Below are 12,137 nucleotides of genomic sequence, written 5' to 3' on the forward strand. Positions count from 1 at the left end.
ACAACAATTCCAACAATACCTGTATCATAAATACCAAAAACTAGACGAAAAGAGGGAAATCCATGCCAATAATAATCTTATAAAATAAAGAAACTTTATTGATAACAAATTGATTCTTTAAAATGTACTAAAAAATTCACTAAAAAATTCCAGGAGAGACAATGCATGAACAACCCAAGTAAAGGTACACAGCTGTATATAGAGTAGTGCAAAGGGAGCGCAGCTCCTAATGGCAGTAATGTGTACTGCACCACATAACAAAAACTCATACCCAGACACAGAAGTTAAGCAAATAAATACTACAAATAAACATGCAGTTATTTGAAAAAGTATCAGACCCAAACAAGGATGAAAATCTGTGAGAGGGAAATCCCGTTGTTAAGGAGGTCGCACTGGTTTCGGACGCCATCTTGACTACTGTCCGCCATCTTAGATACAGCGGCCATGTTCCCTGACCATTGTCAAGTTAATGTCATGATTCAAACTTCATTTTATGTAACCTGTTTGCTCGCCTGTCAGCTAATACCTTTTGACATTTAATGAGAAGCCAGTCTGTCCTCGAAGCTGTATAATAATATGATTCTGGAGCCACTTATCTTCTTCTTAGTATAAACAATATCTGTGTACAAGGTCTCTGAGAACTGAGCACAATTAAGTCACTTTTTTCCCAGAATATACTGATGTCCAATAGCTTTGCAGTATACTATTCACGCCCCTTTGATGACTTTTCTGTCTGTTATATATTATGCATTTTGATTATTAAAGGGGAGAAGATCTTGACTAAGAGATTGACATGTCTTGGTCTCTATGTTCAATCATGAAAGGGTTAATTAGGACTCACCTTACAAAAGTCAAGAGGGCTGTTGGGGCCCTGCATAAAAATCCCTAACACCGTGGACCACAGTACCTGGTGTTCAGCCCCCGACGCACGTTTCAACCTGCTGGTCTTTCCCTTCGCACTACTCTATATACAGCAATGTACCCTTACCTGGGTTGTTCATGCATTGTCTCTCCTGGAATTTTTTTGTGAATTTTTTAGTACATTTTAAAGAATCAATTTGTTATCAATAAAGTTACTTTATTTTATAAGATTATTATTGACATGGATTTCCCTCTTTTTGTCTAGTTTTTGGTATTTATTCAATAATTGTGAGGGCCACCTCTGACCACTCTGGCATAGTGGAGTTACCTTAGCAGTCTGTAGCTTGTAGAGTAAGTCTCTTTACACTGCTGCTTGCCAGCACTAAGTGTCTGTTTCTGAGCTGGTCTTGTAACCCGCGGGAGGTGGGGGGGGGGGGGGACACTGCAGTTTGCAGACAAGACACAAGTTTGGTTGTATCCAGGGTTATTCTGTTATCCTGAGTATACATAAGAATCTTGTCTTTATGGAATTAACCCCTTTAAGGAAAAAAATAGTTATAGCTCTGAGAATATGGCAACACATAGGCAAGTTCGGTTTGTATAAAAAAGTGTTCTTATTTGTTAAAGAAGTAAAACAAAAGAAAACCTAAACATGTTTGGTGTCATACTACAAAATAATTTGTGGCAAGTGGCAAAACAGCTGTTTTACTTTGTTCTGCTATAGCAAAAAGTTAATACATTTTAATCATTATACTATATTTACAATAAAATTTAAACCATTTGCCCATGTCATATACAGGCGGTCCCCTACTTAAGAACACTCGACTTACATACAACCCCTAGTTACAAACGGACCTCTGGATATTGGTAATTTATTGTACTTTAGTCCTAGGCTACAATAAACAGCTATAACAGTTATCACAGGTGTCTGTAATGAAGCTTCAGTGTTAATATTGATTCTTATGACAACCCAACATTTTTAAAATCCAATTGTCACAGAGACCAAAAAAGTTCTGGCTGGGATTACAATGATAAAATATACAGTTCCGACTTACATACAAATTCAACTTAAGAACAAAGCTACAGACCGTATCTTGTATGTAACCCGGGGACTGCCTGTATAAAACAAAAACGTTAGGAAAGAAAAAGGGCAATTTCCTGATGGCATTTTTACATGAAAGACGGAATTCTAGAAAGGACATTTCATAACCTACATGAAGGAGCTAGTAGCTTAATGGGGTAAAATCTGGTTAACAAGTTTAACAATCTTATGATTTGCTGGAACTTGAATCTTGAGTAAAAGTATTCTGCTCTTTGCTTTACTAAATTCTGTTTACTCTGAGGAACCTATTCCTAACTATACTATAGGGTCTTATGAATTGGAGTAAACCCCCCACTTCAGTTTAGTTCTAAAATTGCTTTCCTAGTAACATCTGTTACAAAGTCATTTTTCTGAAATGCTTTAAAACAAGTAAAGGACTGGTACAAGTGTGGAAATTTAATATGCTTCACATCAAAGTTTTATTACTTCTTTATTTTAAGTGATGTTCCTTGATATACAATGCAATTTCAAACGGATTAAACTGGGGCTTAAATATTTTAGACACTTTAAATATTTGGTCAATGAGAAGAATAATGGCTGCAGGCTATAAACTAAATACAGGGATTTAATTCTGCGATAGTTTCCAAATGATAATGGCTGAAGTTTTACTCTTCCATAAAATGTACGTTTGTCCTAGATTCACGATCTGTCCCTGGCAAATGGTTTAGTACGGAAAGTCTTTAATGATGGAGATCTAAAGTAATGTTATTGAAAGAGAATACAAGATCTTCTGGTTTATGCCATTAATGTTTGACCTTTTTTGTCATTTAAAACATGATAGAAGAAAAAATTACTGGCTGCATTTTATAGAGGAAGCAAAGTTTAATGTAAGTTTAATGTAAAATATTTGCAGCTGTAGAATGAGGGCCCTATTAGGCATGGCATTCACACAACCATTATTTGCAGGATATGTCAGCACTATAGGAAAAAAGTATGAGAGCTTAGCTTCTCTTGCATCTGAGAAGCACATATTTGCTGCAGACACTTAAAAGGGAACCTGTCAACAGGAAGGTGATTTTTAGCTGTTTACAGCTTCCAAAAGCCTGAGTTATTAATGCCTTTGTCCACATTCTGAATCATTTCATTAGTTTATATAAGTTTTATTCACAGTACCTGACACCCTGCCTGCAGAGTGTAGAGAGTCCCCGGGGAGGGGCACCGGCAGCCTGTGTCTTCTCTCCTTCACACTTATGCAGCTCTCCCTCACATCTCCCCACTTTGTCATATGCATTGAGCAGGCAGGAGGAGAGGAAGAATGCATGAGGTGACACCGCCTGCCCATTTCCCCCCGGAACTCACCACACACTGCTGGTAGGGAGCCTGTTACAGGCTTTCTGTCAAATGTAAAATAGACTATTATAAACTACTGAAATGATTGAGAATGCTGACAAAGGCTTTTTTTAAAATCAGCATAGCATAGGATATTGGAACCTATTAGCAGCTAAAAATGGCATTCCTGGTGTCAAGTTCACTATAAAACATATCTTTCGGTCCATAAATCGCAAACCGGGTGGTGGCTGGATTTCACATACTGAGTACCGTACATGGACAGAACTCCATGCATCATGATATACATGATACAAGGAGCAGCTGATGAGCTGCTACTATAATCATTATTACAGTTTGGCACTGTTGTTCTGTGGGGAGGCAGGGACTTGTTGCACCATATATGACTATGATGCTTGGTGTCCTGTCCCCAACAGTCTGTTTATACAGGCCTATGTGACCAAACACTATGCCGGACATAGGTACACCAACAAGTTTGTGTTTTTAAGATGACTCAGTGGAGGTCATTCATATGTGATTGGTGGGGTTCAGAGCCCATACCAATGAGGTAGCTTGCTGGCACTAGAACATACAGGTAGGTTTATAAATATTAGTACACTGAAACAAATTTCTTAACTGCTTACTAAAACATATTGAAGCTATGGCTATATATTGGACATAGAGACCAGACTTTCAGTTTTCAACTAAGGGAATCCACATTAAAATTTGATGAAGGGTTTAGGAATTTCACCTGTTTTTAGAGGGTATAAATATCAGATTGGGTAGATAAAAGGCAAGTAGTTGGTATTCTGCTTGCATTTGGAAAATTTTGCTGTGAAGTAAACATGCTGTCAAAAAATTTCTTTATGCAGGTGAAGCAAGCCATCCTTAAAGGGGTTTTCCCAAAAACCCTCAAAATTCTCAAATCTCAATCCCCTAGTGATGTTTACACAATAAAGACAGAAATTCAGTAGCACGGCCTCACTCAGGAATCCAAGATGGCGGCCACACGACCCTAGAGTCAGAAGTTACAGGGTCGTGTCTAGGGGCAACTGCAATTGTGTACAGCAGGACTAAAAGAGACCGGTTGAACTTATATCTGTGAAATGTTATATTTTAATAACATTGAATTAGAGAATGTGTTATTTTGTTACCCTGAGTACAGGAAAACATGAAAAAAAAAACATCTGGGAATTTGCTACAATATTAGGAGCTGGATGGTGGATGATTGCAGAATAATTTACATTGTTAGAGTAACCCCTTTACATCAGCCAACCAAGTCAACAGCATTCCTCATTATCCAAATCTACCATAAAGAGAAGACTGAATGAAAGTAAATACAGAGGGAGAAAATATCTAAAAAAGCCAGCACAGTTCCGGAAGAACATACTTTCACAGATGTTACAATGATCAACCTTTACCAGAATGATGGATAGAAAAACGTATGGCAAAGGCTCATGATCCAAACCACCCAAACTGTAAAACAACGCTGATGTAAGTGATGGCCTGGGCATGGATGGCTGCCAGTAGGTCACTATTGTTTATTGATGATGTGACGGAAGCAGCCGGATGAATTCTGAGGTCATCAAAGACATTTGATGGCCCACATTTACTAAAGCCCTTGCGTCACTTTTCTGTTGGATATTTTTATGTGCAAACTGCTTGCACATCTATTTAAGAAGTGTCCGCGCCACATATGTGTTGCGGCTGCATTATTCCAGATGTGACACAAATATCTGCACTAAACGGGGTGTTCCGCTGCACAGTGGGACTGTGCAACACATTTATCATGCAAAGTCCAACAGAAGTGTATCACACCACCTATGATAAAGGTTAACCCCCAAAAAGTTGGTGTACTCTGTCGGAGCAGTGCTGGAAGCGCCAGATTCATGCAGAATGGGTGCCACAATTCCTGAATCTTGTGCCCCTTGCACCCTACACAGGCAAACTGCACAGAGTGCACTGTTTTTAGTAAATGTGGCCCACTGTGTGCTAATATCCAGCCAAATACAACCAAACGGATTTGTCGGCTTTTCATAGTACAGATGGACAATGACCCAAAACATAAAGCCAAAGCAACCAAGGAGTTTACTAAAGCAAATAATATTTTTGAATGGCTAAGTCAGTCACCTGATCTGAACCAATTAAGCAGAAAGGTCTATAAAAAAAAGCTGTAATAACTACTTGGAAGAGCATTAAAAAGGAGGAAACACATTGGACCACATGTCTCAAAGGTGGGGCAGTTTGCTCGTGGCACGTGCAGAGTGCACCAGATACATCAAAACCATTGCAGGGTTCATTAATATTGGCCACCCTGCAGTGCACTGGAAGTGTGCACCTCTAACATACAAAGTGCAACACAATTCTGTCAAGTCACAGTAAAAAATGTGGTGCACCGGAACACCCTTTTATGGGTATAATTATGTTGCAGCAGACACTTACAGATGTGATACTACCACTGTACAAGGCATTGGTTCGGCCTCACGTGTAATATGCTGTCCAGTTCTGGGCACCGGTCCATAAAAAGGATTCCCTGGAGCTGGAGAGGGTTCAACGTAGAGCCACAAAAATGATAAGGGGTATGGAGGGTCTTAGTTATGAAGAAAGATTAAAACAACTTGATTTATTTAGTCTGGAAAAGAGACGACTACGAGGGGACATGATTAATTTATATAAATATAGGAATGGTCCATACAAAAAATATGGTGGTAAGTTGTTTCAGATTAAATCAAATCAAAAGACGAGGGGGCACTGTCTCAGTTGGAGAAATCAAGGTTTAATCACCGGAGGCGACAGGGCTTTTTTTTACTATGAGAACGGTCAATCTGAGGAATAGCCTGCCTCAGGCGCTGGTCACAGCAGGGACAGCAAAGAGCTTCAAGAAGGGTCTAGATGCCCTTTTACACCTAAATAACATTGATGGTTATGTTATATAGAATTGTTTCCTCTAAATCCTTCCCTCATCCAATCCCTTACCTTCCTTGGTTGAACTTGAAGGACAAGTGCCTTTTTTCAACCGTATAAACTATGATACTTGTGTGAGCAGTTTGCGCCATCTTTTCAGTGCAAACTGGCACAAATACATTAATTTTTTTGTTCAAAATTCATTGTGGTAATGTACAGGACCAAAATTAGAAAAATGTAGCCTCTGTCCAAATATTTGTGCACCTAACTGTATGTGGTGAGTGGAGTTGGACATAGAACACAATGGAGCACATGTATAAGTTTTTTGTCTGCCACTATTTCAATTTCCTGAAGTTGGCTTACTTAATCATTGCAATGTATATAAAGTTTTTTTTCCTTTGTGATACATGTGTGGAGTTGCCTGTTTAGCCTCACTTCTGCAACTTTTTGTGGTTTGCAACTTTTTAGTCCCAAATAGTAGTTTACCAAAAGTAAGTCTGGGTCTAGCATGCTCTGTTTTGGGACTTAGGTGCATGAATGGGACAATTACAAGGCCAACAGTCTCACAAGTTGAACAAACACCTGTGCTACAAAGATAAATCCGACACACTGCATTAAATCCTTGAGATGGTGCAGAGAAAGAAGAAATCTGCCGTTATGGCCATTATCCAGGCAAACAGGTCTGCTTTGACATGTGCTGCAGACATAGGGCAATACTCTATGTATTACTGTATATAACCACTGGTTAGCTCATCATGGTGTAGTCTAAGTACCAGGCTTAATTGTATATTCAGATGTGCTAGATTTGTTGCAGAAATTTGTTTGTAATGAAAAGCACATGGATATCTGAAAGCCCTGTAAGGGCAAAAGAGGCAGTCACAAACACTTCTCCAAAAAACCCTCCGCATGTGAATTAATCCTTAAAACTGAGCCATTAGACTTTGAATGCTTCCTCAAAACATCTACCACCCAAACCCAATACAATTCTTATGACTTTTAGTATAACTTAGGAAAAAGAAAGTGCTACAAATGTATTAATGAAGAAACATTCTAAAGAAACAGAAAATAGAGAGTAAAGCTCAGCTACATGATGTTCGGGTAATTACTAACAGTGCTTACACAGGAAGGGATTTGATTATTCCCAATTTACCAGAATCACTGGTGTGCAGTTTAGAAACTGGAAAGAGATTAAGCAGAAGCTTAGCACAACAAAATGTGCCTTTTTACCTGGAATTGAAGAGAATTAATCTTTATAAAACTTTCATACTGACTTGCACATGGAATTTGGCCAAGACAGTGGAAAAGATAAATCCCACATTTAACGGATTTACAGATAATACGATTGTAAAAACAAGCGTTGTGTAGAACTGCAAAAATTGTCTAAGTGGAGGGTGGGGACAAATCTGCTAAAACTTAGCTCCTTTGCCCACAAGCTTTTTTTTTCTCTTGCTCCTGCAGTCAGATAAGTCATTGGATTGCGCTCCATCTGGACTCCGACACATTGGCCCACATTTATCAAAAAAAGAGCAAACTGCACAGCGTGCGCCTGATTCATGAATTGTGCCTCCTGCACTGCTCCAACAGAGTGCACCCTTTTTTTGTGCACTTTATTCATGCTGTAGAATTGTGGTGCACGGTCCGAATAAGCACTTACACTTTACATGCACATTTTTCTGTCTTGCTGGAATCAGTGCAGCGACGACACAAACCTGACGCAGACACTTTATAAATACATGTGCAAGCAGTTTGCATCTTTCTTCTAGTGCCAAGTCAGACAGCAAACATGTTTAAACACTTTAATAAATGTGGGCCATTGTCTATTCAAGTTTTTTTCACTGACTTTCTGCAAAGCAGCTAAAAAAACACAGCATGTCCTATTCTGTTCCGATTCCTGACAGAAAAATGCCAATTGAAGTCAACGGGTGAAAGAAAAAATAGTGACACAACCAGGACGTATCCTTCATGTGATGAGTATTTCCTGCACAAGTTTCAAGGTAAAAAAACTGAAAGGAGGGAAAACGTGGATGGTTTAATAGCACTAGGGCTGAAGTCTGAGCATTGACCAAAATCATACGATGCAACAATCAGCTCATGCAACTGGCCTTGGGAGGTCATGTATAAATCGGAATAAAACCCTTCCTAAGAAAACCTCATCTGTGGGAACAATCATTTGACATAATGCATAAATATTACAGATGAGCTAGCACTAAAATGCTCGAGTGCTCGTTATTCGAGATGAACTTTTCCCAATGCTCGAGTGCTTGTCTCGAATAACATACCCCAGTGATGGCGAACCTATGGCACTGGTGCCAGAGGTGGCACTCGGAACCCTTTCTGTGGGCACTCAGGCCATCACCAGAGATGACTCCAGGTATCTTCCTACAGTCCCAGACAGCCCAGGACTTGCTGTGCACAGAGCTATTTTAAAGTGACAGCTCTACCTGGGACTATTTTCTGCTTTATTGGTGTCCTCAGGGTGCTTGTGTCAATGAAAACTGTGACTGAGCAGGGAGTATAAATCACAAATTACATTTCTATGTTGGCACTTTGCGATAAATAAGCGGGTCTTTGTTGTAGTTTGGGCACTCGGTTTCTAAAAGGTTCGCCATCACTGACATACCCCATTGAAGTCAATGGGAGACTCGAGCATTTTTCACTGAAAGAACACATTGAAAGAAGAACACATTGCAGATGTTCGCTTACATCTTCTAACTTATCCGAAGACACGCGTGCCGAACGGTGTTCTTCACAGGTGTATGGAAACATTTGCAATGTGTTCTTCACAAATATTGTTCTTCACATGCTATTGTGAAGAACACTGTTTGGCACGCGCATCTTCTGATAAGTTAGCAGATGTACGGAACATCTGCAACGTGTTCTTAACCGTGTTCTTCACTTAAATGATCCTGTGTTCACTGTTTTCATTGTATTCTTCACTGTCTTTTCTTAATTAAATGCTTGATCTCGAGCAGGGGAAATACTCGTCCAAGCAACGAGCCGTTCAGAGTATGCTAATACTCGAACGAGCATCAAGCTCGGACGAGTATGCTCGCTCATCTCTAATAAAGATATATTTGAAAAGGAAGCGTGTTCTGTAAGCATTTTCACCATTTCATTCTGGATTCCTTCACTTAGTTTAAAGAGTAACTCTAAAGTTTATAAAGTTTTTTTCTATAGCTGTAATAGATAAAAACAAACATTTTTCCAATTTACATTAAATTTCAGGTCATTGGCCTGCTAATCCTTTCTGCCTGCCTCAGTCCATCTCCCTTCAGTTCTGCCAAGATTCATCCATACAGGAGGCAGCAGGACAGTCTCCAGTGTGAAGCTTGGGATGCACTAAGAAAAGGAAGGCAGGAGCTGGTGTACATGTCTGCTCTCTATACTAGGTCTCATGTTCCCCGACACTATTTAATTAGAAATCTACTATACGGATCCACAAGTATCATCCATAAACCTGCTCTGCACACCTCTGACAAGTCGGAGCGGTGAAGGGGGACAGTGAGCATGGCAGAATGATACAGAGCATGAAAGCTATTCATTGTGCAGTGACTCTCCTGTCCTCCTCCTGGATGTATGCAGCCATTTTCTTATTTTCTGTACTCTGCCTTCCCCACTGTCCTGGAAAGAGGGGAAGTAAAGGCATCTATTGAAAAGCCTGGCTGTACCATCAAAGCAGGCAGTGTGCACAGAAGTCAAATCTGTATTCTTTGTCCACATTGGCTGGGATATTTGTGCATGAGAGGATAGCTCAGCATTATGGAAAGTGAGGGAAGCTGCTCTGCCCTCAGCGCCATTAGTTGAGGTTACAACAAGGAGAAGTTGGAAATGGGTGTACAAGTAGTGCTGATAAATACATCAAGCTGGATCACAGGCAAGGAGAAAAATAGCAGAATGACATAGCATAGCTAGAGAGTCACTGACGACAATACCAACAATGCCTAATAGCTGTTAGCAAGATAACTTTAGAGTTACACTTTACAAAATAAAAGATCACCCATCGTAACCTCTTCGTGATATCACAGTTTCAATTTTGGTATCTCGTAAGAAATTGTACTATGAAATTTCAGCAAATCCCGGCACACAACCTGATCGCGTGCGCCACAATCCCCAGTTAAATACCTGTCCCAGCCGCGCAAATCCAGAAAACGTTGGGAAACCCGATGAAAGTGTGGCCACGGTACCTTATGAAATAAATCAATTCTGTTTGTGGCGCATACATATTGGGGTTTATTTACTATGTAATCCTATGAAGAAAAATCTGCCCTCTTACTACAGATCACCATCACAATAAGTTCTGGGCCTGGTGAGGTATCAGGACTAGTTCTCCTATGAGCCCTCCAAAATCTACTCACGCCATAACAAAGGCAGTACGGACAATAAGCTTCATTTATGTCAGTCCAAATACACACACCTGCTTATAGAGTTTCATCCTCTCACTTTTTTTTTTTAGGAACTCAGAGGGATGTCGGCGGTCAGGGAAATCTAAAAAGCAATTGTGAAGGGCATATTGATTGACCAGGATACAGTGTCCACAGGACCTGGTCTAGAATAAGAGTCGTATGTATGATTAGGCCCAAAGCTGGTTCAACTACCCCGTTGCCTTCTTCGTCAGGAAATTTGACTAGTTTCTGTAACACTCTGTAATGGCCTCCATAGTGTGCGTCAAAGTCCAAATATCTTAATAAAGGAAGGGAACAACTTTGCATCCTGGGTCCTTAAGCACCTGTACACAAACTGTTTAATATGCTTAATCCTCACTTTTATCAGTTTCCATGGTTATTCCTGGTGAAATATGTGCTTACATTCTAATAGTAGAGTAGGCATAAATTCTAATAATACAACATAAATAATTTGTAGAATTTTATAGTAAATACAAATAGCAAATTACAAGTAAAATAGGTTTATTTGTTGACAAAACATTTAAAAATGTAACTATTCCAAAAAGGCACAATAAACATATTCAGGTATTTACAGAGTTCTATGCAATAAAATAGCATTTCTCAATTTACATTTATTTGTAAAGAAAAGAAAAAAAGGAAAATACTGCAGATCTAGTGACATATAACTCTGATGCCAAGGCATATTAAATCATGATAAAAAGTGGAAAAAAACACATCACTGGAAAGCTGCTCGTAACACATACAACTCTTCGCAGCACAGATGTGAAATAATTTTGCTAATCCGACAAACTTTGAGGTTTACAAGTTTGTAGCCTCGGGCAAAACTCAAAGTGTATTAATCCAAGTTATCAGAAGGCCAAAAAAGTGCAGATCGTGCAAATTTTGTTGGATTCTCCCCAATATAGAATCACCTTCAGGGTGAAGTAATAACAGGACAATAACAGCTTATTAGCTGTAGATTTGCTGTGTGGAATTTACATACAGAAAATCTAGAATACAGTAGCAGTGTAGGGTATGAGATTTAAGGCAATACCACACACAATGCAGAATTTTTTTTTTTTTTTTAAAACACCTTTTCGGTCCTGCTAAGTATCAAATCACAGCAAATAAGTGACCTTGCTACAGAGATATCAACCTCTGCAATGGAAAGGTTGATCTCCACCAACTGACCGTAGCAGAATCGACCATTTAGCCTTTGCATAAGGGATTAGATGGTTAAGGGGAATTTAATAAACAAACATAGGCAGGTCAAGGGACCTACAGAAACAGATTACAGGCGGTCCTTCTTAAGGACACCTGACTTACAGACGACTCATAGTTACAGACTGACCTCTCTGCCCACTGTGACCTCTGGATGCTTTACTATAGTCCCAGACTGCAATGATCACCTGTAAGGTGTCTGTAATTAAGTTTTATTGATAATCCTTGGTCCAATTAAATAAAAAAATTTTGAAACTCCAATTGTCACTTGGGCAAAAAAAAAAAAATGTCTACAGCTACAATTATAAAATATACAGTTTCGACTTACATACAAATTCAACTTAAGAACAAACCTACGGACCCTATCTTGTACGTAACCCAGGGACTGCCTGTATATGGAT

Source organism: Engystomops pustulosus, chromosome 1 (assembly GCF_040894005.1).
Source record: "Engystomops pustulosus chromosome 1, aEngPut4.maternal, whole genome shotgun sequence".
In the NCBI taxonomy this organism is placed as follows: domain Eukaryota; kingdom Metazoa; phylum Chordata; class Amphibia; order Anura; family Leptodactylidae; genus Engystomops; species Engystomops pustulosus.